Source organism: Dermacentor albipictus, unplaced genomic scaffold (genome assembly GCF_038994185.2).
Source record: "Dermacentor albipictus isolate Rhodes 1998 colony unplaced genomic scaffold, USDA_Dalb.pri_finalv2 scaffold_32, whole genome shotgun sequence".
NCBI lineage: Eukaryota > Metazoa > Arthropoda > Arachnida > Ixodida > Ixodidae > Dermacentor > Dermacentor albipictus.
Window position 1 is genome coordinate 1,862,839 of NW_027225586.1, and position 26,203 is coordinate 1,889,041.

Genomic DNA, 26,203 nt, shown 5'->3' on the forward strand with positions numbered 1-26,203 from the left:
AAGCATTGCGGGGACTTTTGACCACGCTGACGCAATGTGATTTCTGCCCAGTCCCCTATATGTCAACTTGATAAAATGCAACAAGGCGTGGGTAAACGAAGAGACTAACAATGACTCCCATGAGGTGCGACTAGAGCAGCACAGGTCTGCACTGTCTGGTGTGGCTTACCTGGCATGCACCGCGGGAATCTCACTGTGCACTTAAAACAAACGATTGTGAAGGCTGTTGCCGATGCTGACACTATGTGATTTCTGCCCAGTGCTACTTAATGTCAACGTGAAGAAATGCAAGAAGGTGTGAATGCGATGAGAGTAACAATGACTCCCGCGAGGTGTGACTAGAGCAGTGCGGCTCTTGCGCAGTCTGCTGCACTCCAACTGGCATAGATCGGGGGAATCCGACTGTCCATTTAAAACAAATAATTGCGCGGGCCGTTCACCATGCTGACGCAATGTGATTTCTGCCTAGTGCTATAAAGGGCAAAGTGATGAAATAAAGAAATGCCTGGATAAAGGACAGGTGTAAGAGTGACTCCTGTGAGGTGCGGCTGGAGCAGTGCAGCTCTTGCGCGGTATGGTACGCCTCAACTGGCATGGACGGGCGGAATTCACTGTCCAAATGAAACAAAGCATTCTGGGAGCCAGTGCTCTAAATGTCAACGTGAAGAAATGCAAAAAGGTGGGTATAAAGGACAGGAGTAAGAATGACTCCCGTGCAGAGTTTATTGAGCAGTTTCGCTTTGTGCTATCCATTGTGCTTCATTTGGTATGGACCGGTGGAATCCAACTGTCCATTAAAACAAAGCTTTGCGAAGACTTTTGATCATGCTGACGTAATGTGACTTCTGCCCAGCGCCCTAAATGTCAACGTGAAGAAATGCAACAAGGCATGGCTACACAAAGCGAGTAACAATGGCTCTCTTAAGGTGCGGCTAGAGCAGTGTGGCGCTTGCGCTGCCTGGTGCGCTTCAACTGGCATGGACCGGGAGAATCCGACTCTCGAAATAAAACAATGCATTTTGAGGGCCGTTGACCATGCTGACGCAATGTGATTTCTGCCCAGGTCTGTAAATGTCAACGTGCAGAAATGAAAAAAAAGGCGTGGTTAAAGGACAGGAGTAAGAATGACTCCCTTGCAGTGTGGATTCAGGAGTGGCGCTTTATGCTATCTGTTGTGCTTCAACTGGCATGGACCGGCTGAAACTGACTGTCCACTTAAAACAAAGCATTGCAAGGACTTTTGACGATGCTGACGCAATGTGATTTGTGCCCAGGGCTCTAAATGTCAATGTGAGGAAATGGAACAAAGCGTGGGTGAAGGACGTTAGTAACAATGACTCCCTTGAGGTGCGGCTAGAACAGTGCTGCTTTGCACTGTCTGGTGTGGTTCAACTGGAATGCACAGGGGGAATCTTACTGTGCTTTTAAAAGATATAATTGCGAGGGCGGTTGACCATTTTTATGCAAGGTGATTTGTGCCCAGTGCCCTAAATGTCAACCTGAAGAAATAGAACAAGGCGTGGGGGAGCTAAGTGAGTAACAATGACTCCCTTGAGCTGCGACTAGAGCAGTGCGGCTCTAGCGCTGCCTGGTGCGCTTCAACTGGGATAGATCGGGGTAATCCGACTGTCCATTTAAAACAAATGATTGCGAGGGCCGTTGACCATGCCGACGCAATTTGATTTCTGCCTAGTGCTTTAAACGTGAAATAAATAAATAAAGGAAAGGGCTGGATAAACGACAGGAGTAACTATGACACCCTTTAGGTGCGGCTAGCGCAGTGCAGCTCTTGCGCGGTCTGGTGCGAATGAACTGGCACGTACTGACAGAATCCACTGTCCAAATAAAACAAACCATTCTGGGGGCCGTTGAGCATGCTGACGCAGTGTGATTTCTGCACAGTGCTCTAAATGTCGAAGTGAAAAAATGAAAAAAAAAGCGTGGATAAAAGACAGGAGTAAGAATGACTCCCTTGCAGTGTGGATTGAGCTGTGCCGCTTTGCACTTTCCGTTGCGCTTCAACTGGTATGCACCGGGAGAATCTGACTGTCCATTTAAAACAAAGCATTGCGAGGACTTTTGACCATGCTGATGCAATGTGATCTCTGCCCAGTCCCCTATATGTCAACTTGATAAAATCATCAAGGCGTGGGTAAACGAAGAGACTAACGATGACTCCCATGAGGTGCGACTAGAGCAGCACGGCTCTGCACTGTCTGGTGTGGCTTACCTGGCATGCACCGGGGGAATCTAACTTTGCCATGAAAAGAAATGTTTGCGAAGGCCGTTGCCGATGCTGACACAATGTGATTTCTGCCCAGTGCTATTTAATGTCAACGTGAAGAAATGCAAGAAGGTGTGTGTAAGCTATGAGAGTAACAATGACTCCCTTGAGGTGCGACTAGAACAGTGCAGCTTTTGCAGTCTGCTCACTCCAGCTTGCATAGATCGGGGGAATCCGACTGTCCATTTAAAACAAATGATTGCGAGGGCCGTCGACCATGCTGACGCAATGTGATTTCTGCCCAGTGCTCTAAACGTGAAACTGAAGTAAATAAAAAAAGGCATGGATAAACTACAGGAGTCACAATGACTCCCTTGTGGTGCGGCTATCGCAGTGCGGCTCTTGCGTGGTCTTGTGTGCCTCAACTGGCATGGACCGGCGGAATCATCATCAGCATCAGCCTGGTTACGCCTACTGCAGGGCAAATGCCTCTCCCGTACATCTCCAACAACCCCGATCATGTACTATGTGTGGCCATGTCGTCCCTGCAAACTTCTTAATCTCATGCGCCCGCCTAACTTTCTGCCGCCCTCTGCTAAGCTTCCCTTCCCTTGGAATCCATTCCGTAACCCTTAATGACCATCGGTTATCTTCCCTCCTCATTTCGTATCCTGCCCATGCCCATTTCTTTTTCTTGATTTCAACTAAGATGTCATTACCTCGCGTTTGTTCCCTCACCCAATCTGCTCTTTTCTTATCCTTTAACGTTACACCTATCATTCTTCTTTCCATAGCTCGTTGCGTCGTCCTCAATTTGAGCAGAACCCATTTCGTAAGCCTCCAGGTTTCTGCCCCATAGGTGAGTACTGGTAAGACACAAGTATTATATACTTTCCTCTTGAGGGGATAATGGCAACCTGCTAATCATCATCTGAGAATGCCTGCCAAACGCACCCCAGCCCATTCTTGTTCTTCTGAATATTTCTGTCTCATGATCCGCATCCGCTGTCACTACCTGCCCTAAGTTGATGTAATCCCTTACGACTTCTAGTGCCTCGCTGCCAATTGTAAATTGCTGTTTTCTTCCGAGACTGTTAAGCATTACTTTAGTTTCCTGCAGATTAATTTTTAGACCCACTCTTCTGCTTTGCCTATCCAGGTCAGTGAACATGCATTGCAATTGGTCCCCTGAGGTACTAAGGAAGGCAATGTCATCATAGAATCGCGAGTTACTAAGCTATTCTCGATTAACTTTTATCCCCAAATCTTCCCAATCCATGTCTCTGAATACCTCCTGTAAAATAAAATGCCCAAATAAAACAAAGCATTTTGGGGGCCGTTGACCATGCTGACGCAATGTGATTTCTGCCCAGGTCTGTAAATGTCAACGTGCAGAAATGAAAAAAAGGCGTGGTTAAACGACAGGAGTAAGAATGACTCCCTTGCAGTGTGGATTCAGGAGTGGCGCTTTATGCTATCTGTTGTGCATCAACTGGCATGGACCGGGGGAATCCGACTGTCCATTTAAAACAAAGCATTGCGGGGACTTTTGACCATGCTGACGCAATGTGATTTCTGCCCAGTCCCCTATATGTCAACTTGATAAAATCAACAAGGCGTGGGTAAACGAAGAGACTAACAATGACTCCCATGAGGTGCGACTAGAGCAGCACAGCTTTGCACTGTCTGGTGTGGTTTACCTGTCATGCACCGGGGGAATCTCACTGTGCACTTAAAACAAATGATTGTGAAGGCTGTTGCCGATGCTGACACAATGTGATTTCTGCCCAGTGCTATTTAATGTCAACGTGAAGAAATGCAAGAAGGTGTGTATGCGATGAGAGTAACAATGACTCCCTCGAGGTGCGACTAGAGCAGTGCGGCTCTTGCGCAGTCTGCTGCACTCCAACTGGCATAGATCGGGGGAATCCGACTGTCCATTTAAAACAAATGATTACGCGGGCCGTTCACCATGCTGACGCAATGTGATTTCTGCCTAGTGCTCTAAACGGCAAAGTGATGAAATAAAGAAATGCCTGGATAAAGGACAGGTGTAAGAGTGACTCCTGTGAGGTGCGGCTGGAGCAGTGCAGGTCTTGCGCGGTATGGTACGCCTCAACTGGCATGGACGGGCGGAATTCACTGTCCAAATGAAACAAAGCATTCTGGGAGCCAGTGCTCTAAATGTCAACGTGAAGAAATGCAAAAAGGTGGGTATAAAGGACAGGAGTAAGAATGACTCCCGTGCAGAGTTTATTGAGCAGTTTCGCTTTGTGCTATCCATTGTGCTTCATTTGGTATGGACCGGTGGAATCCAACTGTCCATTAAAACAAAGCTTTGCGAAGACTTTTGATCATGCTGACGTAATGTGACTTCTGCCCAGCGCCCTAAATGTCAACGTGAAGAAATGCAACAAGGCATGGCTACACAAAGCGAGTAACAATGGCTCTCTTAAGGTGCGGCTAGAGCAGTGTGGCGCTTGCGCTGCCTGGTACGCTTCAACTGGCATGGACCGGGAGAATCCGACTCTGAGAAATAAAACAATGCATTTTGAGGGCCGTTGACCATGCTGACGCAATGTGATTTCTGCCCAGGTCTGTAAATGTCAACGTGCAGAAAAGAAAAAAAAGGCGTGGTTAAAGGACAGGAGTAAGAATGACTCCCTTGCAGTGTGGATTCAGGAGTGGCGCTTTATGCTATCTGTTGTGCTTCAACTGGCATGGACCGGCTGAAACTGACTGTCCACTTAAAACAAAGCATTGCAAGGACTTTTGACGATGCTGACGCAATGTGATTTGTGCCCAGGGCTCTAAATGTCAATGTGAGGAAATGGAACAAAGCGTGGGTGAAGGACGTTAGTAACAATGACTCCCTTGAGGTGCGGCTAGAACAGTGCTGCTTTGCACTGTCTGGTGTGGTTCAACTGGAATGCACAGGGGGAATCTTACTGTGCTTTTAAAAGATATAATTGCGAGGGCGGTTGACCATTTTTATGCAAGGTGATTTGTGCCCAGTGCCCTAAATGTCAATCTGAAGAAATAGAACAAGGCGTGGGGGAGCTAAGTGAGTAACAATGACTCCCTTGAGCTGCGACTAGAGCAGTGCGGCTCTAGCGCTGCCTGGTGCGCTTCAACTGGGATAGAGCGGGGTAATCCGACTGTCCATTTAAAACAAATGATTGCGAGGGCCGTTGACCATGCCGACGCAATTTGATTTCTGCCTAGTGCTTTAAACGTGAAATAAATAAATTAAGGAAAGGGCTGGATAAACGACAGGAGTAACTATGACACCCTTTAGTTGCGGCTAGCGCAGTGCAGCTCTTGCGCGGTCTGGTGCGAATGAACTGGCACGGACTGACAGAATCCACTGTCCAAATAAAACAAACCATTCTGGGGGCCGTTGAGCATGCTGACGCAGTGTGATTTCTGCACAGTGCTCTAAATGTCGAAGTGAAAAAATGAAAAAAAAAGCGTGGATAAAAGACAGGAGTAAGAATGACTCCCTTGCAGTGTGGATTGAGCTGTGCCGCTTTGCACTTTCCGTTGCGCTTAGACTGGTATGGACCGGGAGAATCTGACTGTCCATTTAAAACAAAGCATTGCGAGGACTTTTGACCATGCTGATGCAATGTGATCTCTGCCCAGTCCCCTATATGTCAACTTGATAAAATCATCAAGGCGTGGGTAAACGAAGAGACTAACAATGACTCCCATGAGGTGCGACTAGAGCAGCACGGCTCTGCACTGTCTGGTGTGGCTTACCTGGCATGCACCGGGGGAATCTCACTGTGCACTTAAAACAAATGATTGTGAAGGCTGTTGCCGATGCTGACGCAATGTGATTTCTGCCTAGTGCTCTAAACGGCAAAGTGATGAAATAAAGAAATGCCTGGATAAAGGACAGGTGTAAGAGTGACTCCTGTGAGGTGCGGCTGGAGCAGTGCAGCTCTTGCGCGGTATGGTACGCCTCAACCGGCATGGACGGGCGGAATTCACTGTCCAAATGAAACAAAGCATTCTGGGAGCCAGTGCTCTAAATGTCAACGTGAAGAAATGCAAAAAGGTGGGGAAGAAAGGACAGGAGTAAGAATGACTCCCGTGCAGAGTTTATTGAGCAGTTTCGCTTTGTGCTATCCATTGTGCTTCATTTGGTATGGACCGGTGGAATCCAACTGTCCATTAAAACAAAGCTTTGCGAAGACTTTTGATCATGCTGACGTAATGTGACTTCTGCCCAGCGCCCTAAATGTCAACGTGAAGAAATGCAACAAGGCATGGCTACACAAAGCGAGTAACAATGGCTCTCTTAAGGTGCGGCTAGAGCAGTGTGGCGCTTGCGCTGCCTGGTGCGCTTCAACTGGCATGGACCGGGAGAATCCGACTCTCGAAATAAAACAATGCATTTTGAGGGCCGTTGACCATGCTGACGCAATGTGATTTCTGCCCAGGTCTGTAAATGTCAACGTGCAGAAATGAAAAAAAGGCGTGGTTAAACGACAGGAGTAAGAATGACTCCCTTGCAGTGTGGATTCAGGAGTGGCGCTTTATGCTATCTGTTGTGCATCAACTGGCATGGACCGGGGCAATCCGACTGTCCATTTAAAACAAAGCATTGCGGGGACTTTTGACCATGCTGACGCAATGTGATTTCTGCCCAGTCCCCTATATGTCAACTTGATAAAATCAACAAGGCGTGGGTAAACGAAGAGACTAACAATGACTCCCATGAGGTGCGACTAGAGCAGCACAGCTTTGCACTGTCTGGTGTGGTTTACCTGTCATGCACCGGGGGAATCTCACTGTGCACTTAAAACAAATGATTGTGAAGGCTGTTGCCGATGCTGACACAATGTGATTTCTGCCCAGTGCTATTTAATGTCAACGTGAAGAAATGCAAGAAGGTGTGTATGCGATGAGAGTAACAATGACTCCCTCGAGGTGCGACTAGAGCAGTGCGGCTCTTGCGCAGTCTGCTGCACTCCAACTGGCATAGATCGGGGGAATCCGACTGTCCATTTAAAACAAATGATTACGCGGGCCGTTCACCATGCTGACGCAATGTGATTTCTGCCTAGTGCTCTAAACGGCAAAGTGATGAAATAAAGAAATGCCTGGATAAAGGACAGGTGTAAGAGTGACTCCTGTGAGGTGCGGCTGGAGCAGTGCAGGTCTTGCGCGGTATGGTACGCCTCAACTGGCATGGACGGGCGGAATTCACTGTCCAAATGAAACAAAGCATTCTGGGAGCCAGTGCTCTAAATGTCAACGTGAAGAAATGCAAAAAGGTGGGTATAAAGGACAGGAGTAAGAATGACTCCCGTGCAGAGTTTATTGAGCAGTTTCGCTTTGTGCTATCCATTGTGCTTCATTTGGTATGGACCGGTGGAATCCAACTGTCCATTAAAACAAAGCTTTGCGAAGACTTTTGATCATGCTGACATAATGTGACTTCTGCCCAGCGCCCTAAATGTCAACGTGAAGAAATGCAACAAGGCATGGCTACACAAAGCGAGTAACAATGGCTCTCTTAAGGTGCGGCTAGAGCAGTGTGGCGCTTGCGCTGCCTGGTACGCTTCAACTGGCATGGACCGGGAGAATCCGACTCTGAGAAATAAAACAATGCATTTTGAGGGCCGTTGACCATGCTGACGCAATGTGATTTCTGCCCAGGTCTGTAAATGTCAACGTGCAGAAAAGAAAAAAAAGGCGTGGTTAAAGGACAGGAGTAAGAATGACTCCCTTGCAGTGTGGATTCAGGAGTGGCGCTTTATGCTATCTGTTGTGCTTCAACTGGCATGGACCGGCTGAAACTGACTGTCCACTTAAAACAAAGCATTGCAAGGACTTTTGACGATGCTGACGCAATGTGATTTGTGCCCAGGGCTCTAAATGTCAATGTGAGGAAATGGAACAAAGCGTTGGTGAAGGACGTTAGTAACAATGACTCCCTTGAGGTGCGGCTAGAACAGTGCTGCTTTGCACTGTCTGGTGTGGTTCAACTGGAATGCACAGGGGGAATCTTACTGTGCTTTTAAAAGATATAATTGCGAGGGCGGTTGACCATTTTTATGCAAGGTGATTTGTGCCCAGTGCCCTAAATGTCAACCTGAAGAAATAGAACAAGGCGTGGGGGAGCTAAGTGAGTAACAATGACTCCCTTGAGCTGCGACTAGAGCAGTGCGGCTCTAGCGCTGCCTGGTGCGCTTCAACTGGGATAGATCGGGGTAATCCGACTGTCCATTTAAAATAAATGATTGCGAGGGCCGTTGACCATGCCGACGCAATTTGATTTCTGCCTAGTGCTTTAAACGTGAAATAAATAAATTAAGGAAAGGGCTGGATAAACGACAGGAGTAACTATGACACCCTTTAGGTGCGGCTAGCGCAGTGCAGCTCTTGCGCGGTCTGGTGCGAATGAACTGGCACGGACTGACAGAATCCACTGTCCAAATAAAACAAACCATTCTGGGGGCCGTTGAGCATGCTGACGCAGTGTGATTTCTGCACAGTGCTCTAAATGTCGAAGTGAAAAAATGAAAAAAAGCGTGGATAAAAGACAGGAGTAAGAATGACTCCCTTGCAGTGTGGATTGAGCTGTGCCGCTTTGCACTTTCCGTTGCGCTTCAACTGGTATGGACCGGGAGAATCTGACTGTCCATTTAAAACAAAGCATAGCGAGGACTTTTGACCATGCTGATGCAATGTGAACTCTGCCCAGTCCCCTATATGTCAACTTGATAAAATCATCAAGGCGTGGGTAAACGAAGAGACTAACAATGACTCCCATGAGGTGCGACTAGAGCAGCACGGCTCTGCACTGTCTGGTGTGGCTTACCTGGCATGCACCGGGGGAATCTCACTGTGCACTTAAAACAAATGATTGTGAAGGCTGTTGCCGATGCTGACGCAATGTGATTTCTGCCTAGTGCTCGAAACGGCAAAGTGATGAAATAAAGAAATGCCTGGATAAAGGACAGGTGTAAGAGTGACTCCTGTGAGGTGCGGCTGGAGCAGTGCAGCTCTTGCGCGGTATGGTACGCCTCAACTGGCATGGACGGGCGGAATTCACTGTCCAAATGAAACAAAGCATTCTGGGAGCCAGTGCTCTAAATGTCAACGTGAAGAAATGCAAAAAGGTGGGTATAAAGGACAGGAGTAAGAATGACTCCCGTGCAGAGTTTATTGAGCAGTTTCGCTTTGTGCTATCCATTGTGCTTCATTTGGTATGGACCGGTGGAATCCAACTGTCCATTAAAACAAAGCTTTGCGAAGACTTTTGATCATGCTGACGTAATGTGACTTCTGCCCGGCGCCCTAAATGTCAACGTGAAGAAATGCAACAAGGCATGGCTACACAAAGCGAGTAACAATGGCTCTCTTAAGGTGCGGCTAGAGCAGTGTGGCGCTTGCGCTGCCTGGTGCGCTTCAACTGGCATGGACCGGGAGAATCCGACTATCGAAATAAAACAATGCATTTTGAGGGCCGTTGACCATGCTGACGCAATGTGATTTCTGCCCAGGTCTGTAAATGTCAACGTGCAGAAATGAAAAAAAAGGCGTGGTTAAAGGACAGGAGTAAGAATGACTCCCTTGCAGTGTGGATGCAGGAGTGGCGCTTTATGCTATCTGTTGTGCTTCAACTGGCATGGACCGGCTGAAACTGACTGTCCACTTAAAACAAAGCATTGCAAGGACTTTTGACGATGCTGACGCAATGTGATTTGTGCCCAGGGCTCTAAATGTCAATGTGAGGAAATGGAACAAAGCGTGGGTGAAGGACGTTAGTAACAATGACTCCCTTGAGGTGCGGCTAGAACAGTGCTGCTTTGCACTGTCTGGTGTGGTTCAACTGGAATGCACAGGGGGAATCTTACTGTGCTTTTAAAAGATATAATTGCGAGGGCGGTTGACCATTTTTATGCAAGGTGATTTGTGCCCAGTGCCCTAAATGTCAACCTGAAGAAATAGAACAAGGCGTGGGGGAGCTAAGTGAGTAACAATGACTCCCTTGAGCTGCGACTAGAGCAGTGCGGCTCTAGCGCTGCCTGGTGCGCTTCAACTGGGATAGATCGGGGTAATCCGACTGTCCATTTAAAACAAATGATTGCGAGGGCCGTTGACCATGCCGACGCAATTTGATTTCTGCCTAGTGCTTTAAACGTGAAATAAATAAATTAAGGAAAGGGCTGGATAAACGACAGGAGTAACTATGACACCCTTTAGGTGCGGCTAGCGCAGTGCAGCTCTTGCGCGGTCTGGTGCGAATGAACTGGCACGGACTGACAGAATCCACTGTCCAAATAAAACAAACCATTCTGGGGGCCGTTGAGCATGCTGACGCAGTGTGATTTCTGCACAGTGCTCTAAATGTCGAAGTGAAAAAATGAAAAAAAAGCGTGGATAAAAGACAGGAGTAAGAATGACTCCCTTGCAGTGTGGATTGAGCTGTGCCGCTTTGCACTTTCCGTTGCGCTTCAACTGGTATGGACCGGGAGAATCTGACTGTCCATTTAAAACAAAGCATTGCGAGGACTTTTGACCATGCTGATGCAATGTGATCTCTGCCCAGTCCCCTATATGTCAACTTGATAAAATCATCAAGGCGTGGGTAAACGAAGAGACTAACAATGACTCCCATGAGGTGCGACTAGAGCAGCACGGCTCTGCACTGTCTGGTGTGGCTTACCTGGCATGCACCGGGGGAATCTCACTGTGCACTTAAAACAAATGATTGTGAAGGCTGTTGCCGATGCTGACACTATGTGATTTCTGCCCAGTGCTCTTTAATGTCAACGTGAAGAAATGCAAGAAGGTGTGTGTAAGCTGTGAGAGTAACAATGACTCCCTTGAGGTGCGACTAGAGCAGTGCAGCTTTTGCACAGTCTGCTGCACTCCAGCTGGCATAGATCGGGGGAATCCGACTGTCCATTTAAAACAAATGATTGCGAGGGCCGTCGGCCATGCTGACGCAATGTGATTTCTGCCCAGTGCTCTAAACGTGAAACTGAAGTAAATAAAAAAAGGCATGGATAAACTACAGGAGTCACAATGACTCCCGGTGCGGCTATCGCAGTGCGGCTCTTGCGTGGTCTTGTGTGCCTCAACTGGCATGGACCGGCGGAATCATCATCAGCATCAGCCTGGTTACGCCTACTGCAGGGCAAAGGCCTCTCCCATACATCTCCAACAACCCCGATCATGTACTAAGTGTGGCCATGTCGTCCCCGCAAACTTCTGAATCTCATGCGCCCGCCTAACTTTCTGCCGCCCTCTGCTAAGCTTCTCTTCCCTTGGAATCCATTCCGTAACCCTCAATGACCATCGGTTATCTTCCCTCCTCATTGCGTATCCTGCCCATGCCCCTTTCTTTTTCTTGATTTCAACTAAGATGTCATTAAGTCGCGTTTGTTCCCTCACCCAATCTGCTCTTTTCTTATCCTTGAACGTTACACCTATCATTCTTCTTTCCATAGCTCGTTTTGTCGTCCTCAATATGAGCAGAACCCTTTTCGTAAGCCTCAAGGTTTCTGCCCCATAGGTGAGTGCTGGTAAGACACAGGTATTATATACTTTCCTCTTGAGGGGATAACGGCAACCTGCTATTCATCATCTGAGAATGCCTGCCAAACGCACCCCAGCCCATTCTTGTTCTTCTGAATATTTCTGTCTTATGATCCGCATCCGCTGTCACTACCTGACCTAAGTTGGTGTATTCCCTTACGACTTCCAGTGCCTCGCTGCCTATTGTAAATTGCGGTTTTCTTCGGAGACTGTTAAGCATTACTTTAGTTTCCTGCAGATTAATTTTTAAACCCACTCTTCTGCTTTGCCTATCCAGGTCACTGAACATGCATTGCAATTGGTCCCCTGAGGTACTAAGCAAGGCAATGTCATCAGCGAATCGCGAGTTACCAAGCTATTCTCGATTAACTTTTATCCCCAATTCTTCCCAATCCATGTCTCTGAATACCTCCTGTAAAATAAAATGCCCAAATAAAACAAAGCATTTTGGGGGCCGTTGACCGTGCTGACGCAGTGTGATTTCTGCACAGTGCTCTAAATGTCAAAGTGAAAAAATGAAAAAAAGGTGTGGATAAACGACATGAGTAAGAATGACTCCCTTGCAGTGTGCATTCAGCTATGCCGCTTTGCACTTTCCATTGCGCTTCAACTGGTATAGACCGGGGGAATCCGACTGTCCATTTAAAACAAAGCATTGCGGGGACTTTTGACCATGCTGACGCAATGTGATTTCTGCCCAGTCCCCTATATGTCAACTTGATAAAATCAACAAGGCGTGGGTAAACGAAGAGACTAACAATGACTCCCATGAGGTGCGACTAGAGCAGCACAGCTTTGCACTGTCTGGTGTGGTTTACCTGTCATGCACCGGGGGAATCTCACTGTGCACTTAAAACAAATGATTGTGAAGGCTGTTGCCGATGCTGACACAATGTGATTTCTGCCCAGTGCTATTTAATGTCAACGTGAAGAAATGCAAGAAGGTGTGTATGCGATGAGAGTAACAATGACTCCCTCGAGCTGCGACTAGAGCAGTGCGGCTCTTGCGCAATCTGCTGCACTCCAACTGGCATAGATCGGGGGAATCCGACTGTCCATTTAAAACAAATGATTACGCGGGCCGTTCACCATGCTGAGGCAATGTGATTTCTGCCTAGTGCTCTAAACGGCAAAGTGATGAAATAAAGAAATGCCTGGATAAAGGACAGGTGTAAGAGTGACTCCTGTGAGGTTGCGGCTGGAGCAGTGCAGCTCTTGCGCAGTATGGTACGCCTCAACTGGCATGGACGGGCGGAATTCACTGTCCAAATGAAACAAAGCATTCTGGGAGCCAGTGCTCTAAATGTCAACGAGAAGAAATGCAAAAAGGTGGGTATAAAGGACAGGAGTAAGAATGACTCCCGTGCAGAGTTTATTGAGCAGTTTCGCTTTGTGCTATCCATTGTGCTTCATTTGGTATGGACCGGTGGAATCCAACTGTCCATTAAAACAAAGTTTTGCGAAGACTTTTGATCATGCTGACGTAATGTGACTTCTGCCCAGCGCTCTAAATGTCAACGTGAAGAAATGCAACAAGGCATGGCTACACAAAGCGAGTAACAATGGCCCTCTTGAGGTGCGGCTAGAGCAGTGTGGCGCTTGCGCTGCCTGGTGCGCTTCAACTGGCATGGACCGGGAGAATCCGACTCTCCAAATAAAACAATGCATTTTGAGGGCCGTTGAACATGCTGACGCAATGTGATTTCTGCCCAGGTCTGTAAATGTCAACGTGCAGAAATAAAAAAAAAGGCGTGGTTAAACGACGGGAGTAAGAATGACTCCCTTGCAGTGTGGATTCAGGAGTGGCGCTTTATGCTATCTGTTGTGCTTCAACTGGCATGGACCGGCTGAAACTGACTGTCCACTTAAAACAAAGCATTGCAAGGACTTTTGACGATGCTGACGCAATGTGATTTGTGCCCAGGGCTCTAAATGTCAATGTGAGGAAATGGAACAAAGCGTGGGTGAAGGACGTTAGTAACAATGACTCCCTTGAGGTGCGGCTAGAACAGTGCTGCTTTGCACTGTCTGGTGTGGTTCAACTGGAATGCACAGGGGGAATCTTACTGTGCTTTTAAAAGATATAATTGCGAGGGCGGTTGACCATTTTTATGCAAGGTGATTTGTGCCCAGTGCCCTAAATGTCAACCTGAAGAAATAGAACAAGGCGTGGGGAGCTAAGTGAGTAACAATGACTCCCTTGAGCTGCGGCTAGAGCAGTGCGGCTCTAGCGCTGCCTGGTGCGCTTCAACTGGGATAGATCGGGGTAATCCGACTGTCCATTTAAAACAAATGATTGCGAGGGCCGTTGACCATGCTGACGCAATTTGATTTCTGCCTAGTGCTTTAAACGTGAAATAAATAAATTAAGGAAAGGGCTGGATAAACGACAGGAGTAACTATGACACCCTTTAGGTGCGGCTAGCGCAGTGCAGCTCTTGCGCGGTCTGGTGCGAATGAACTGGCACGGACTGACAGAATCCACTGTCCAAATAAAACAAACCATTCTGGGGGCCGTTGAGCATGCTGACGCAGTGTGATTTGTGCACAGTGCTCTAAATGTCGAAGTGAAAAAATGAAAAAAAAGCGTGGATAAAAGATAGGAGTAAGAATGACTCCCTTGCAGTGTGGATTGAGCTGTGCCGCTTTGCACTTTCCGTTGCGCTTAAACTGGTATGGACCGGGAGAATCTGACTGTCCATTTAAAACAAAGCATTGCGAGGACTTTTGACCATGCTGATGCAATGTGATCTCTGCCCAGTCCCCTATATGTCAACTTGATAAAATCAACAAGGCGAGGGTAAACGAAGAGACTAACAATGACTCCCATGAGGTGCGACTAGAGCAGCACGGCTCTGCACTGTCTGGTGTGGCTTACCTGGCATGCACCGGGGGAATCTCACTGTGCACTTAAAACAAATGATTGTGAAGGCTGTTGCCGATGCTGACGCAATGTGATTTCTGCCTAGTGCTCTAAACGGCAAAGTGATGAAATAAAGAAATGCCTGGATAAAGGACAGGTGTAAGAGTGACTCCTGTGAGGTGCGGCTGGAGCAGTGCAGCTCTTGCGCGGTATGGTACGCCTCAACTGGCATGGACGGGCGGAATTCACTGTCCAAATGAAACAAAGCATTCTGGGAGCCAGTGCTCTAAATGTCAACGTGAAGAAATGCAAAAAGGTGGGTATAAAGGACAGGAGTAAGAATGACTCCCGTGCAGAGTTTATTGAGCAGTTTCGCTTTGTGCTATCCATTGTGCTTCATTTGGTATGGACCGGTGGAATCCAACTGTCCATTAAAACAAAGCTTTGCGAAGACTTTTGATCATGCTGACGTAATGTGACTTCTGCCCAGCGCTCTAAATGTCAACGTGAAGAAATGCAACAAGGCATGGCTACACAAAGCGAGTAACAATCGCTCTCTTGAGGTGCGGCTAGAGCAGTGTGGCGCTTGCGCTGCCTGGTGCGCTTCAACTGGCATGGACCGGGAGAATCCGACCCTCCAAATAAAACAATGCATTTTGAGGGCCGTTGACCATGCTGGCGCAATGTGATTTCTGCCCAGGTCTGTAAATGTCAACGTGCAGAAATGAAAAAAAGGCGTGGTTAAACGACAGGAGTAAGAATGACTCCCTTGCAGTGTGGATTCAGGAGTGGCGCTTTACGCTATCTGTTGTGCATCAACTGGCATGGACCGGCTGAAACTGACTGTCCACTTAAAACAAAGCATTGCAAGGACTTTTGACGATGCTGACGCAATGTGATTTGTGCCCAGGGCTCTAAATGTCAATGTGAGGAAATGGAACAAAGCGTGGGTGAAGGACGTTGGTAACAATGACTCCCTCAAGGTGCGGCTAGAACAGTGCTGCTTTGCACTGTCTGGTGTGGTTCAACTGGAATGCACAGGGGGAATCTTACTGTGCTTTTAAAAGATATAATTGCGAGGGCGGTTGACCATTTTTATGCAAGGTGATTTGTGCCCAGTGCCCTAAATGTCAACCTGAAGAAATAGAACAAGGCGTGGGGGAGCTAAGTGAGTAACAATGACTCCCTTGAGCTGCGGCTAGAGCAGTGCGGCTCTAGCGCTGCCTGGTGCGCTTCAACTGGGATAGATCGGGGTAATCCGACTGTCCATTTAAAACAAATGATTGCGAGGGCCGTTGACCATGCCGACGCAATTTGATTTCTGCCTAGTGCTTTAAACGTGAAATAAATAAATTAAGGAAAGGGCTGGATAAACGACAGGAGTAACTATGACACCCTTTAGGTGCGGCTAGCGCAGTGCAGCTCTTGCGCGGTCTGGTGCGAATGAACTGGCACGGACTGACAGAATCCACTGTCCAAATAAAACAAACCATTCTGGGGGCCGTTGAGCATGCTGACGCAGTGTGATTTCTGCACAGTGCTCTAAATGTCGAAGTGAAAAATTGAAAAAAAAAGCGTGGATAAAAGACAGGAGTAAGAATGACTCCCTTGCAGTGTGGATTGAGCTGTGCCGCTTTGCAATTTCCGTTGCGCTTCAACTGGTATGGACCGGGAGAATCTGACTGTCCATTTAAAACAAAGCATTGCGAGGACTTTTGACCATGCTGATGCAATGTGATCTCTGCCCAGTCCCCTATATGTCAACTTGATAAAATCATCAAGGCGTGGGTAAACGAAGAGACTAACAATGACTCCCATGAGGTGCGACTAGAGCAGCACGGCTCTGCACTGTCTGGTGTGGCTTACCTGGCATGCACCGGGGGAATCTCACTGTGCACTTAAAACAAATGATTGTGAAGGCTGTTGCCGATGCTGAGACTATGTGATTTCTGCCCAGTGCTATTTAATGTCAACGTGAAGAAATGCAAGAAGGTGTGTGTAAGCGGTGAGAGTAACAATGACTCCCTTGAGGTGCGACTAGAGCAGTGCAGCTTTTGCACAGTCTGCTGCACTCCAGCTGGCATAGATCGGGGGAATCCGACTGTCCATTTAAAACAAATGATTGCGAGGGCCGTCGGCCATGCTGACGCAATGTGATTTCTGCCCAGTGCTCTAAACGTGAAACTGAAGTAAATAAATAAAGGCACGGATAAACTACAGGAGTCACAATGACTCCCTTGTGGTGCGGCTATCGCAGTGCGGCTCTTGCGTGGTCTTGTGTGCCTCAACTGGCATGGACCGGCGGAATCATCATCAGCATCAGCCTGGTTACGCCTACTGCAGGGCAAAGGCCTCTCCCATACATCTCCAACAACCCCGATCATGTACTATGTGTGGCCATGTCGTCCCTGCAAACTTCTTAATCTCATGCGCCCGCCTAACTTTCTGCCGCCCTCTGCTAAGCTTCCCTTCCCTTGGAATCCATTCCGTAAACCTTAATGACCATCGGTTATCTTCCCTCCTCATTTCATATCCTGCCCATGCCCATTTCTTTTTCTTGATTTCAACTAAGATGTCATTAACTCGCGTTTGTTCCCTCACCCAATCTGCTCTTTTCTTATCCTTGAACGTTACACCTATCATTCTTCTTTCCATAGCTCGTTGTGTCGTCCTCAATATGAGCAGAACCCTTTTCGTAAGCCTCAAGGTTTCTGCCCCATAGGTGAGTGCTGGTAAGACACAGGTATTATATACTTTCCTCTTGAGGGGATAACGGCAACCTGCTATTCATCATCTGAGAATGCCTGCCAAACGCACCCCAGCCCATTCTTGTTCTTCTGAATATTTCTGTCTTATGATCCGCATCCGCTGTCACTACCTGACCTAAGTTGGTGTATTCCCTTACGACTTCCAGTGCCTCGCTGCCTATTGTAAATTGCGGTTTTCTTCGGAGACTGTTAAGCATTACTTTAGTTTCCTGCAGATTAATTTTTAGACCAACTCTTCTGCTTTGCCTATCCAGGTCACTGAACATGCATTGCAATTGGTCCCCTGAGGTACTAAGCAAGGCAATGTCATCAGCGAATCGGGAGTTACCAAGCTATTCTCGATTAACTTTTATCCCCAATTCTTCCCAATCCATGTCTCTGAATACCTCCTGTAAAATAAAATGCCCAAATAAAACAAAGCATTTTGGGGGCCGTTGACCGTGCTGACGCAGTGTGATTTCTGCACAGTGCTCTAAATGTCAAAGTGAAAAAATGAAAAAAAGGTGTGGATAAACGACATGAGTAAGAATGACTCCCTTGCAGTGTGCATTCAGCTGTGCCGCTTTGCACTTTCCATTGCGCTTCAACTGGTATAGACCGGGGGAATCCGACTGTCCATTTAAAACAAAGCATTGCGGGGACTTTTGACCATGCTGACGCAATGTGATTTCTGCCCAGTCCCCTATATGTCAACTTGATAAAATCAACAAGGCGTGGGTAAACGAAGAGACTAACAATGACTCCCATGATGTGCGACTAGAGCAGCACAGCTTTGCACTGTCTGGTGTGGTTTACCTGTCATGCACCGGGGGAATCTCACTGTGCACTTAAAACAAATGATTGTGAAGGCTGTTGCCGATGCTGACACAATGTGATTTCTGCCCAGTGCTATTTAATGTCAACGTGAAGAAATGCAAGAAGGTGTGTATGCGATGAGAGTAACAATGACTCCCTCGAGGTGCGACTAGAGCAGTGCGGCTCTTGCGCAGTCTGCTGCACTCCAACTGGCATAGATCGGGGGAATCCGACTGTCCATTTAAAACAAATGATTACGCGGGCCGTTCACCATGCTGACGCAATGTGATTTCTGCCTAGTGCTCTAAACGGCAAAGTGATGAAATAAAGAAATGCCTGGATAAAGGACAGGTGTAAGAGTGACTCCTGTGAGGTGCGGCTGGAGCAGTGCAGCTCTTGCGCGGTATGGTACGCCTCAACTGGCATGGACGGGCGGAATTCACTGTCCAAATGAAACAAAGCATTCTGGGAGCCAGTGCTCTAAATGTCAACGTGAAGAAATGCAAAAAGGTGGGTATAAAGGACAGGAGTAAGAATGACTCCCGTGCAGAGTTTATTGAGCAGTTTCGCTTTGTGCTATCCATTGTGCTTCATTTGGTATGGACCGGTGGAATCCAACTGTCCATTAAAACAAAGCTTTGCGAAGACTTTTGATCATGCTGACGTAATGTGACTTCTGCCCAGCGCCCTAAATGTCAACGTGAAGAAATGCAACAAGGCATGGCTACACAAAGCGAGTAACAATGGCTCTCTTAAGGTGCGGCTAGAGCAGCGTGGCGCTTGCGCTGCCTGGTGCGCTTCAACTGGCATGGACCGGGAGAATCCGACTCTCGAAATAAAACAATGCATTTTGAGGGCCGTTGACCATGCTGACGCAATGTGATTTCTGCCCAGGTCTGTAAATGTCAACGTGCAGAAATGAAAAAAAAGGCGTGGTTAAAGGACAGGAGTAAGAATGACTCCCTTGCAGTGTGGATTCAGGAGTGGCGCTTTATGCTATCTGTTGTGCTTCAACTGGCATGGACCGGCTGAAACTGACTGTCCACTTAAAACAAAGCATTGCAAGGACTTTTGACGATGCTGACGCAATGTGATTTGTGCCCAGGGCTCTAAATGTCAATGTGAGGAAATGGAACAAAGCGTGGGTGAAGGACGTTAGTAACAATGACTCCCTTGAGGTGCGGCTAGAACAGTGCTGCTTTGCACTGTCTGGTGTGGTTCAACTGGAATGCACAGGGGGAATCTTACTGTGCTTTTAAAAGATATAATTGCGAGGGCGGTTGACCATTTTTATGCAAGGTGATTTGTGCCCAGTGCCCTAAATGTCAACCTGAAGAAATAGAACAAGGCGTGGGGGAGCTAAGTGAGTAACAATGACTCCCTTGAGCTGCGACTAGAGCAGGGCGGCTCTAGCGCTGCCTGGTGCGCTTCAACTGGGATAGATCGGGGTAATCCGACTGTCTACTTAAAACAAATGATTGCGAGGGCCGTTGACCATGCCGACGCAATTTGATTTCTGCCTAGTGCTTTAAACGTGAAATAAATAAATTAAGGAAAGGGCTGGATAAACGACAGGAGTAACTATGACACCCTTTAGGTGCGGCTAGCGCAGTGCAGCTCTTGCGCGGTCTGGTGCGAATGAACTGGCACGGACTGACAGAATCCACTGTCCAAATAAAACAAACCATTCTGGGGGCCGTTGAGCATGCTGACGCAGTGTGATTTCTGCACAGTGCTCTAAATGTCGAAGTGAAAAAATTAAAAAAAAAGCGTGGATAAAAGACAGGAGTAAGAATGACTCCCTTGCAGTGTGGATTGAGCTGTGCCGCTTTGCACTTTCCGTTGCGCTTCAACTGGTATGGACCGGGAGAATCTGACTGTCCATTTAAAACAAAGCATTGCGAGGACTTTTGACCATGCTGATGCAATGTGATCTCTGCCCAGTCCCCTATATGTCAACTTGATAAAATCAACAAGGCGAGGGTGAACGAAGAGACTAACAATGACTCCCATGAGGTGCGACTAGAGCAGCACGGCTCTGCACTGTCTGGTGTGGCTTACCTGGCATGCACCGGGGGAATCTCACTGTGCACTTAAAACAAATGATTGTGAAGGCTGTTGCCGATGCTGACGCAATGTGATTTCTGCCTAGTGCTCTAAACGGCAAAGTGATGAAATAAAGAAATGCCTGGATAAAGGACAGGTGTAACAGTGACTCCTGTGAGGTGCGGCTGGAGCAGTGCAGCTCTTGCGCGGTATGGTAGGCCTCAACTGGCTTGGACGGGCGGAATTCACTGTCCAAATGAAACAAAGCATTCTGGGAGCCAGTGCTCTAAATGTCAACGTGAAGAAATGCAAAAAGGTGGGTATAAAGGACAGGAGTAAGAATGACTCCCGTGCTGAGTTTATTGAGCAGTTTCGCTTTGTGCTATCCATTGTGCTTCATTTGGTATGGACCGGTGGAATCCAACTGTCCATTAAAACAAAGCTTTCCGAAGACTTTTGATCATGCTGACGTAATGTGACTTCTGCCCAGCGCTCTAAATGTCAACGTGAAGAAATGCAACAAGGCATGGCTACACAAAGTGAGTAACAATCGCTCTCTTGAGGTGCGGCTAGAGCAGTGTGGCGCTTGCGCTGCCTGGTGCGCTTCAACTGGCATGGACCGGGAGAATCCGACTCTCCAAATAAAACAATGCATTTTGAGGGCCGTTGACCATGCTGACGCAATGTGATTTCTGCCCAGGTCTGTAAATGTCAACGTGCAGAAATGAAAAAAAGGCGTGGTTAAACGACAGGAGTAAGAATGACTCCCTTGCAGTGTGCATTCAGCTGTGCCGCTTTGCACTTTCCATTGCGCTTGAACTGGTATAGACCGGGGGAATCCGACTGTCCATTTAAAACAAAGCATTGCGGGGACTTTTGACCATGCTGACGCAATGTGATTTCTGCCCAGTCCCCTATATGTCAACTTGATAAAATGCAACAAGGCGTGGGTAAACGAAGAGACTAACAATGACTCCCATGAGGTGCGACTAGAGCAGCACAGGTCTGCACTGTCTGGTGTGGCTTACCTGGCATGCACCGCGGGAATCTCACTGTGCACTTAAAACAAACGATTGTGAAGGCTGTTGCCGATGCTGACACTATGTGATTTCTGCCCAGTGCTATTTAATGTCAACGTGAAGAAATGCAAGAAGGTGTGAATGCGATGAGAGTAACAATGACTCCCGCGAGGTGCGACTAGAGCATGGCGGCTCTTGCGCAGTCTGCTGCACTCCAACTGGCATAGATCGGGGGAATCCGACTGTCCATTTAAAACAAATAATTGCGCGGGCCGTTCACCATGCTGACGCAATGTGATTTCTGCCTAGTGCTATAAACGGCAAAGTGATGAAATAAAGAAATGCCTGGATAAAGGACAGGTGTAAGAGTGACTCCTGTGAGGTGCGGCTGGAGCAGTGCAGCTCTTGCGCGGTATGGTACGCCTCAACTGGCATGGACGGGCGGAATTCACTGTCCGAATGAAACAAAGCATTCTGGGAGCCAGTGCTCTAAATGTCAACGTGAAGAAATGCAAAAAGGTGGGTATAAAGGACAGGAGTAAGAATGACTCCCATGCAGAGTTTATTGAGCAGTTTCGCTTTGTGCTATCCATTGTGCTTCATTTGGTATGGACCGGTGGAATCCAACTGTCCATTAAAACAAAGCTTTGCGAAGACTTTTGATCATGCTGACGTAATGTGACTTCTGCCCAGCGCTCTAAATGTCAACGTGAAGAAATGCAACAAGGCATGGCTACACAAAGCGAGTAACAATGGCCCTCTTGAGGTGCGGCTAGAGCAGTGTGGCGCTTGCGCTGCCTGGTGCGCTTCAACTGGCATGGACCGGGAGAATCCGACTCTCCAAATAAAACAATGCATTTTGAGGGCCGTTGACCATGCTGACGCAATGTGATTTCTGCCCAGGTCTGTAAATGTCAACGTGCAGAAATGAAAAAAAGGCGTGGTTAAACGACAGGAGTAAGAATGACTCCCTTGCAGTGTGGATTCAGGAGTGGCGCTTTATGCTATCTGTTGTGCATCAACTGGCATGGACCGGCTGAAACTGACTGTCCACTTAAAACAAAGCATTGCAAGGACTTTTGACGATGCTGACGCAATGTGATTTGTGCCCAGGGCTCTAAATGTCAATGTGAGGAAATGGAACAAAGCGTGGGTGAAGGACGTTAGTAACAATGACTCCCTTAAGGTGCGGCTAGAACAGTGCTGCTTTGCACTGTCTGGTGTGGTTCAACTGGAATGCACAGGGGGAATCTTACTGTGCTTTTAAAAGATATAATTGCGAGGGCGGTTGACCATTTTTATGCAAGGTGATTTGTGCCCAGTGCCCTAAATGTCAACCTGAAGAAATAGATCAAGGCGTGGGTGAGCTAAGTGAGTAACAATGACTCCCTTGAGCTGCGACTAGAGCAGTGCGGCTCTAGCGCTGCCTGGTGCGCTTCAACTGGGATAGATCGGGGTAATCCGACTGTCCATTTAAAACAAATGATTGCGAGGGCCGTTGACCATGCTGACGCAATTTGATTTCTACCTAGTGCTTTAAACGTGAAATAAATAAATTAAGGAAAGGGCTGGATAAACGACAGGAGTAACTATGACACCCTTTAGGGTGTCATAGTTACTAGCTATGGCTAGCGCTATGGCTAGCGCAGTGCAGCTCTTGCGCGGTCTGGTGCGAATGAACTGGCATGGACTGACAGAATCCACTGTCCAAATAAAACAAACCATTCTGGGGGCCGTTGAGCATGCTGACGCAGTGTGATTTCTGCACAGTGCTCTAAATGTCGAAGTGAAAAAATGAAAAAAAAAAAGCGTGGATAAAAGACAGGAGTAAGAATGACTCCCTTGTAGTGTGGATTGAGCTGTGCCGCTTTGCACTTTCCGTTGCGCTTCAACTGGTATGGACCGGGAGAATCTGACTGTCCATTTAAAACAAAGTATTGCGAGGACTTTTGACCATGCTGATGCAAAGTGATCTCTGCCCAGTCCCCTAAATGTCAACGTGATAAAATGCAACAAGGCGAGGGTAAACGAAGAGACTAACAATGACTCCCATGAGGTGGGACTAGAGTAGCGCGGCTTTGCACTGTCTGGTGTGGTTTACCTGGCATGCAACGGGGGAATCTAACTCTGCCATGAAAAGAAATGATTGCGAAGGCCGTTGCCGATGCTGACACAATGTGATTTCTGCCCAGCGCTATTTAATGTCAACGTGAAGAAATGCAAGAAGGTGTGTGTAAGCTATGAGAGTAACAATGACTCCCTTGAGGTGCGGCTAGAACAGTGCAGCTTTTGCACAGTCTGCTGCACTCCAGCTGGCATAGATCGGGGGAATCCGACTGTCCATTTAAAACAAATGATTGCGAGGGCCGTCGACCATGCTGACGCAATGGGATTTCTGCCCAGTGCTCTAAACGTGAAACTGAAGTAAATAAAAAAAGGCATGGATAAACTACAGGAGTCACAATGACTCCCTTGTGGTGCGGCTATCGCAGTGCGGCTCTTGCGTGGTCTTGTGTGCCTCAACTGGCATGGACCGGCGGAATCATCATCAGCATCAGCCTGGTTACGCCTACTGCAGGGCAAAGGCCTCTCCCGTACACCTCCAACAACCCCGATCATGTACTATGTGTGGCCATGTCGTCCCTGCAAACTTCTTAATCTCATGCGCCCGCCTAATTTTCTGCCGCCCTCTGCTAAGCTTCCCTTCCCTTGGAATCCATTCCGTAACCCTTAATGACCATCGGTTATCTTCCCTCCTCATTTCGTATCCTGCCCATGCCCATTTCTTTTTCTTGATTTCAACTAAGATGTCATTAACTCGCGTTTGTTCCCTCACCCAATCTGCTCTTTTCTTATCCTTTAACGTTACACCTATCATTCTTCTTTCCATAGCTCGTTGCGTCGTCCTCAATTTGAGCAGAACCCATTTCGTAAGCCTCCAGGTTTCTGCCCCATAGGTGAGTACTGGTAAGACACAGGTATTATATACTTTCCTCTTGAGGGGATAATGGCAACCTGCTAATCATCATCTGAGAATGCCTGCCAAACGCACCCCAGCCCATTCTTGTTCTTCTGAATATTTCTGTCTCATGATCCGCATCCGCTGTCACTACCTGCCCTAAGTTGATGTAATCCCTTACGACTTCTAGTGCCTCGCTGCCAATTGTAAATTGCTGTTTTCTTCCGAGACTGTTAAGCATTACTTTAGTTTCCTGCAGATTAATTTTTAGACCCACTCTTCTGCTTTGCCTATCCAGGTCAGTGAACATGCATTGCAATTGGTCCCCTGAGGTACTAAGGAAGGCAATGTCATCAGCGAATCGCGAGTTACTAAGCTATTCTCGATTAACTTTTATCCCCAAATCTTCCCAATCCATGTCTCTGAATACCTCCTGTAAAATAAAATGCCCAAATAAAACAAAGCATTTTGGGGGCCGTTGACCATGCTGACGCAATGTGATTTCTGCCCAGGTCTGTAAATGTCAACGTGCAGAAATGAAAAAAAGGCGTGGTTAAACGACAGGAGTAAGAATGACTCCCTTGCAGTGTGGATTCAGGAGTGGCGCTTTATGCTATCTGTTGTGCATCAACTGGCATGGACCGGGGGAATCCGACTGTCCATTTAAAACAAAGCATTGCGGGGACTTTTGACCATGCTGACGCAATGTGATTTCTGCCCAGTCCCCTATATGTCAACTTGATAAAATCAACAAGGCGTGGGTAAACAAAGAGACTAACAATGACTCCCATGAGGTGCGACTAGAGCAGCACAGCTTTGCACTGTCTGGTGTGGTTTACCTGTCATGCACCGTGGGAATCTCACTGTGCACTTAAAACAAATGATTGTGAAGGCTGATGCCGATGCTGACACAATGTGATTTCTGCCCAGTGCTATTTAATGTCAACGTGAAGAAATTCAAGAAGGTGTGTATGCGATGAGAGTAACAATGACTCCCTCGAGGTGCGACTAGACAGTGCGGCTCTTGCGCAGTCTGCTGCACTCCAACTGGCATAGATCGGGGGAATCCGACTGTCCATTTAAAACAAATGATTACGCGGGCCGTTCACCATGCTGACGCAATGTGATTTCTGCCTAGTGCTCTAAACGGCAAAGTGATGAAATAAAGAAATGCCTGGATAAAGGACAGGTGTAAGAGTGACTCCTGTGAGGTGGGGCTGGAGCAGTGCAGGTCTTGCGCGGTATGGTACGCCTCAACTGGCATGGACGGGCGGAATTCACTGTCCAAATGAAACAAAGCATTCTGGGAGCCAGTGCTCTAAATGTCAACGTGAAGAAATGCAAAAAGGTGGGTATAAAGGACAGGAGTAAGAATGACTCCCGTGCAGAGTTTATTGAGCAGTTTCGCTTTGTGCTATCCATTGTGCTTCATTTGGTATGGACCGGTGGAATCCAACTGTCCATTAAAACAAAGCTTTGCGAAGACTTTTGATCATGCTGACGTAATGTGACTTCTGCCCAGCGCCCTAAATGTCAACGTGAAGAAATGCAACAAGGCATGGCTACACAAAGCGAGTAACAATGGCTCTCTTAAGGTGCGGCTATAGCAGTGTGGCGCTTGCGCTGCCTGGTACGCTTCAACTGGCATGGACCGGGAGAATCCGACTCTCGAAATAAAACAATGCATTTTGAGGGCCGTTGACCATGCTGACGCAATGTGATTTCTGCCCAGGTCTGTAAATGTCAACGTGCAGAAATGAAAAAAAAGGCGTGGTTAAAGGACAGGAGTAAGAATGACTCCCTTGCAGTGTGGATTCAGGAGTGGCGCTTTATGCTATCTGTTGTGCTTCAACTGGCATGGACCGGCTGAAACTGACTGTCCACTTAAAACAAAGCATTGCAAGGACTTTTGACGATGCTGACGCAATGTGATTTGTGCCCAGGGCTCTAAATGTCAATGTGAGGAAA